Here is a 7,410-nt window from a genome sequence, read left to right on the forward strand (position 1 = left end):
ATAAAGATCAGACTCAAAAAGCCAACAAAGTCTATAAAATTTAAATCTAAACTCTAAAATTTATACTCCCAAATACTGATATCTATCTATCTATATATATATATATATATATATATATATATATATATATATATATATATATATATATTTATGTGTGTGTTTGTGTTATATGACATCACAATTCATCTGAATAAATAGTCTCCTAACTAAAATCGAACAATCTAACTAATTGGTTTATTGGATTAAGACATTTGTGATGGCTTCATGTTTATATTTCTTATAATATCATGTTTTATGTTTATATAAAATAGAATAACCATTTTTTTTATAATACTTTTAATAACAATATCCGTATAACTTAAATTCTGTGAATATTTGGAATAAAAAAATTATGGAAAGTAATTTTTGGAAAAAAGTTATTAAAAAATCATCAAGCAAACCAAATTTTAGCCAAATTTATAAATTCAATTGGATTTCAATGATCTTTTTATCAAGTTTGACTTTGATGTTTAGTTAGACCAAATGCTAGTTCTATTCACAATTTGATATATCTAGTCAGTCAATTTGGTCATTTTTAAATGTTAACAGAAAGTCACTTTCAATTATAGGAAAAAAATGGATTAATGTGAGAGCATTAATAGGCATAGTATTTTGAAAATATTTATATATTTGTATGTTTCGTGTAGCATACATAGCAATTTATACTATTTAATTACAACTAATTTCTTACTTTTACAACTATACAATTTCAGCTACTCAGCATTGTATCTCCTCATTGTTATCCTACTGATTTGCTGCTATGATCTCCTCTTGATTTGCTGCTATGATCTCGACACTTTATGTGACTTGCATATATTTCATTAACTCGGGATCCTTACTACAATTACTTGATCCTCTACACGTCCCCTCAATCTGGAGGGTAGATCACGAACATTCAGATTGTTTTGCACTTGTTTGAATTTTATTGGTGGTAATGGTTTGGTAAGAGCATCGAGCCAACTGATCTCTATTGGAAATGAATTGAACCACCAATTGTTTGCCACAAACTTGATCATCTACAATTAATAAAAATTATTCACATGTGTGTGTTTACGAGTAGCACATGAAAATGTACACACAATTTTATTTATTAATTCTTTTTTGTCATTGTCAACCATCATATGAATTCATGAAAATTGCAACTCTATATAACAACCTTTTCAATTTTATATTTAAACGATCGTGAAATTCTCAAATCTCACCATCATCGTGCATCTACTTGAAACGTTTGGTATAACCTTTATTTATTTATTTATTTTTGTTGTATAATCTTAAACTATTCTATGACCATCCAAAAAATTATAATTTTCAAAACCCATTTATTTCATAAAAATCATATTTCATTTCTTGTACTAGTAAAATTTAAATTATAATTACTTTTATGCAATGCTTAGGTTGGCATACATATTTACAAGGATGCCTACCAATTTTTAAGCGAGTGGAGGGTTTTAATCACTTTGTGATTTTGATAATTTTATTTTTATTTGTTTTCTCTCTCTTGAAGGCCTAAGATTCCACCTCTAAGAGTCCAATCTTAGCCTCCAATATTAAATCACTCAATGACAAATATTCAACCAAAGCTCGTTTTGGCACATGCATTACAAGTTAAAAAGTTGACCAAATTTTTAATCCCTTGAAAAATATGACTAGGATCCATAACACATACCGTGTCGGCACGAATCCAATTTCTAGGGTTAGAGAATTTTTTTATTTTTTTATTTTTCATTAATTTTTTGTTTTTTTGACTAGGCAACAAAATACTTAAGAAGGGAAAGAAGAAAAGAATATTAGAATAGGAGCTAAATAAAAAATGAATTAAAAAAAAACATTAATTTATAGAGTAATAGAAAATTGGGAAAAGTGACACATTTATTCGTAAAAAGATATATAATTTTTATATCTTCTAATATATTTTTGAGCTTGTCGGTAATATTAATTAATCATAAAATATCATGGGATAAATTATTAAATTTTAAATTTTCATGATGATTTAATTTCATCATAACTATAAAAAAAATAAAAAGAAAAAGAAAAAATAGACAAAAACTATACTAGAAAAATAGACGAAAAATATACTATAATTAATTAACAACATAAATATGCTTAAATAATAACAAAAAACGTATTTAACATTTTCAATCTCGCCATCATGGGTGATGTCATTGCTTTCGAAATAATTTTTAATTAATTAATTAACAAAGTTGTGAATATTGAATTTCAATACCTCCTATACTAGCCTGCCCACATAGAAAAAATGGTGCGCCGATACGGTGCATCAAGGACCATCCTATTATATGGTATTGCCTTATATACTTAAGACCGTCAAAGGGTCAAAACATTAACATGATTCGCAATGATGTAATTCTAAATTTTTATTTAAAGTCAAAAGTAAAATCAATGCATATCTAAAATAAATTTTTAATGAGATATTTCAATAGTTAAAGTTTAAAAATTTTAAGTTATATTTATTGGATTTGATTATTAAGAAAGCATGAAAAGGAATGTGGGATGAAAAGTAAATTACCTCCGAGTGAATCTTTAATAAAAAAAAATCTAAAATATTTTGAATTAAGTATAATGTAAATATATATTTTATAATGTAAATAAAAGACTTGTTTAGTTGTACCAAATAATTTTTATTTTTCATTTTTGATTTTAGAAAATATCAATATGTGCTAGTTTTTAGGATTCGTATTAAAAAGTTAAAAAATAAAGAGTTTGTTTAGTTTTCTTAAATAGTTTTCGGTTCTTATTTTTTATTTCAAAATAATTATAAAAATACAATTTGTTTAATTTTTTAAGAATTATATAAGGTGGTGTTTGGAAACATAGATTTAAAGGTTTATATTTGAATTTGCAGGGGTTTAAATGAAATTAAATGCAATTTTGTACTATATTTTTCTAATTCTACATAAATTCAAAGTCAAGATCAAAATTTTGTACTCGCAAACAAGGGTGAAAAAATAAAAAATCTAGAAAATAATTATAAAAAAAACATATTTTCTAACTTTTTTTTATATAAATTTAGGAAATTAAAAAAAAATTGAGATTTTTTATAATTATTTAAAAAATTTAGGAATGGAAATAAAAATATTTTCATAAGCGAATAGTGGTAAAATTTTTTATTCTTTTTTTGTTTTCATATTTTACAAATGTTGTAAAATTGAAAATTTACTTAACTTTTTTTTTTTTATGATTATTTTAAAAAATGAAAAATATATTTCACAACTAGACTTGATAAAAGAACATGAAAAATTTTAAGGCAAGGCATGAGAAAGATGCTACTTTAATTAGAATATAATACTCTATTTAAATCTACTCTCTCTTACCAACATTAAGCTTCCATATATATTGAAAATTTTGATTTATACATGTATGTCAATGTGTAGTTCTTTCATCTTATTTATTCTATAAAGTGTTTGTCACTTCTTCTATTGTAAATGTAATAAACAAATTTATTGTTAAGAAAAAGAAAAAAAAAAAAAAAACAACAACAACACCATCATCATTCTTCTTTTAACTTTTCACAAATAACTTATTTATTTAAAGGATATTAGAGTGTGTTCTTATATGTGCAAAAAAAAAAAAAAAGCTCCGTGCACAAAGCTCTTGCGTAAGCGAGATCCAATGAAGGTTCATACCATAATGGCCTATAGTATGTAACTTTACCTTACATTTTTGCAACAGACTATTTCCACACCTCAAACTCATGATCTCCAGGTCACACGGTGACAACTTTACCATTGCGCATAGACTCATATTCAATTAATGTATTCTTTTACGTGTAAATATTAAAAAATAAATTTTCATATTTATTATATGGATTTTCATATTAAGTTTGATATGTGTAGGAAACTGTATGTATTTAAGGAGTCTTATGTGTATGCTTCCATAATTTTTAATGGTTATTCTTTACATGAGTGAAGGAACTACTCCTAATTATTCTAATGAAATATTTATCCTTATAAATTAATTTTTTGAATCACCCATTTGGTATGAGAGCCTATCAATCAAGGTGGCATCGATTTAGTCTAACGTTTTCGAAATTCGATGGAAAACAAATTTTGAACATTGAAGAATTTAGGTACAAATATTTTTTGAATTCCAAGATATCTAGAAATAGTATAGATCAAAGTTAGAGTTGCAAGATGAAGTAAATATGGCATTGGAATAGAAAATGTTGTTGATAGAAAAAAAAAAAAATACAAAGGCATGACACTATTTTTGGGTGATTGATCCATCAATTTTTCGAGAAGGATAGGTTGTTCACATAATTGCAAAGGTGGCATGGATTGCATTATTGAGTCATATCAAGGGGTAGATCTAAAATAGTGTGGTTACAGACTCCATGATGAGACTACAAGCTTTTAAAAATGGAAAAATCGGAATCAATTTCTGATTATTTTTCATGGACATTAGCTATTGTCAATCAAATGAGAGCTAATGGCGACCAAGTAAAGGATGTCCATTACAAAGAGAATCCTTTAGACTCTTACTATTTAGTTTGAATATATTTGTGATTGCAATGGAGGGATTTGAGTATTTGACTGCAATGAAGTTAAAAGAATTTTTGACATTATTATTGACTCATGAATAACGTTAACTATAAGTTGGAATAAAGGAAGCCCTACAGAATTAATTAAATATAAAATGTGAGAACAATAAGCCTCAATAGCAACCGAAATTATTCTAAAGAAATCGATTATATGAGAATGAAGGGAGGAAAAATTATAGATAAGGTTTCGTAAGAGAGCGCAATGATGACACTAACTAAGATGGGATAAATCTTAAGTTTAATGTCATAATTGCAATAAATATGGTCAATACAAATCATAGTGTTGGTACAATGAAAATAATCATTCGAAATATCATGTAAAAGTTGCAAAAAATAATGAAAAAAAAAATGGAAACCTTATTTTTTTATACTAGAGTAGTGGAAGAATGTCAGAACCATTAGATTTTTTATACGAGCTACAACAATCACGTGTAGTAAGAAAGATATGTTTTTTTGTGTTATATGAGTCATTTAGATCAGAAGTAAAATTCTGAAATACAACGACACCAATTTTTGGTAAGGGAAGAATATCTACAAGTCAAAAGGATAATTCTATAAATTTATCTCGAATATTTTTTATGTTTTTGAAGATGGAAGATGCAAATAGTGTAGGAATCCGTGAGCAGCAATCAAATGAATTGGAGGAGAGGATAAAAAAGATTGACCAACTAGAAAATATGACGAAGGAGGCTCGCACCAACCTATCCTTTGGGGAGTCCTCGCTGAATTCTTTAGGCCCACCCTTCACCAGAGAAGTAATAAGTGTCCTCCGGCCTAGCAAGTTCAAAATGCCTAGTTTTGAAAGGTATGAAGGCTTGTCCGATCCTATTGATCATCTGGATACCTTTAAGGTGCTAATGCAATTGTAAGGTGCACAAGATGCTATTATGTGTCGAAAATTTACAACCACTCTTAAAGGGATTGTCAGGGCATGGTATTGGACCCTGAAGTCAGGATTTATCAGCTCCTTTTTCAAAATGGAGTAGAAATTCACAGGGCACTTCATCAGCAGCCGCAGGATTGCCAAAATCTCTGCTCATTTAATGAGTTTGGTCCAAGGAGAAAGGAAAATGTTAAAGAAGTTCATACACCATTTCATCAGTCCAACCCTGGAGATTTGAAACTTGGATCATGGGGTGGCAATGGTGGCCCTAAAAATGGCTCTCTAGCTAGGGGACTTCTTGTACTCAGTGGGAAAGAAGTCCCCAACCGATATGGGAGAATTGATGGCACGAACTCAGAAATACATCAACCTAGAGGAGGTGATGGACATCAGGGAAGAAGCCCCCAGCTGATATGGGAGAACTAATGGCACGAACTCAGAAATACATTAACCTAAAGGAGGTAATGGACACGAGGAAAAACCAAACTGACTTGAAAAGGAAAAGCTTAAGGGAGCATTTCAGGGTTTTGAATGGGGCATTCGAGCTGTTGCGTAGGTACAAAATGAGATTGAATCCTACTAAATGTATATTTGGTGTCTCTACAAGAAAATTTCTAGGGTTTATGATGACCCACAGGGGGATAGAAGCTAACCTTAAAAAAATACAAGCACTAATGGAAATGAGAGCTCCTCAAACAAAAAAGGAGGTTCAAGTCCTTACTGGTAGGATCGCTTCACTGAGCAAGTTGGTCTCCTGTTTGGGAGATAAGTGTCTGCCATTCTTTAAAGCATTGTGAAAGGTGGGAGGATTCGAATGGGGAGAAGAATAAAGTAAGGCTTTCGAACAGCTTAAGCAGTACTTTGGTTCTCCACCCCTCTAGACAAAAGCAAAAACTAAAGAAGACCTTTACTTATATGTGGCCTCTACTCTAGACGGGGTAAGTGTAGTCCTGGTCCAAGAAGAAGGTAGGCAACACAAGTCTATATACTATACAAGCAAAGTATTACGTGGAGCAGAGGTCAGCTATATTATAGCAGGGATGGCAGCCTTCGCTATAATCTGTACATCTCGAAGGTTAAGACCCTACTTTCAGGCACACAAGGTGATTGTGCTGACCAACTTGCCGCTGAGGCAAATCCTTCAGCGACCAGAAACCTTAGGAAGAATGATAAGGTGGTCAATGTCAATTGAATTGGGGGAATTTGACATCCACTACAAACCAAGGCCTGCAATTAAAGCCCAGACCTTGGTTGATTTCATGGTGGAGCAACTCCGGGAAAAGTCGGAGGAGTTAGATGTTTGGGTGTTGCACATGGACGGGTCATCCAACGAAGTTGGGGGAGGAGCGAGATTAATCCTTACAGCCCCTAATGGCTTTGAAATATGGTATGCGTTGCAGTTGGAGTTTGCAACAACCAATAACGATGTCGAATATGAAGCCTTGCTACCGAGGCTACGACTATCGACATCTCTTGGGGTGGAACGACTTCGAGTATCAAGTGATTCCCAGATTGTGGTCGAGCAAGTAAAAGGCGAATTCAAAGCTAAAGATCAGAAGATGAAAAGATATCTGGTGAAGGCGGAGGAATACATCTAGACATTCCTTCAGTTCGACATCCAACACATACCCTAAGAAGAAAATACAAAAGTTGATGCACTAGCGAAATTAGCCTCAGCTTCAAAACCAGATTGGGAGAATGTTGTCTACCTAGAAAGAATAGGAAAACCAACTTATGACAAGATCAACATTAAGGTAGCAGTAGTAGAAGCAAATGAAGAAGATTGGAAGACCATGTGACGCCCCGATTTTTCATAAAATTTTTTTTATTATTAATTAATTAATTAATTATCCACACCAATCAGCCATGTCATCAATCTTGATACCATACATATCACCTGGCCTGCATTGGGCACCGGTATACCGGTCACATT

Source organism: Malania oleifera, chromosome 6, assembly GCF_029873635.1.
Source record: "Malania oleifera isolate guangnan ecotype guangnan chromosome 6, ASM2987363v1, whole genome shotgun sequence".
Taxonomy (NCBI): domain Eukaryota; kingdom Viridiplantae; phylum Streptophyta; class Magnoliopsida; order Santalales; family Ximeniaceae; genus Malania; species Malania oleifera.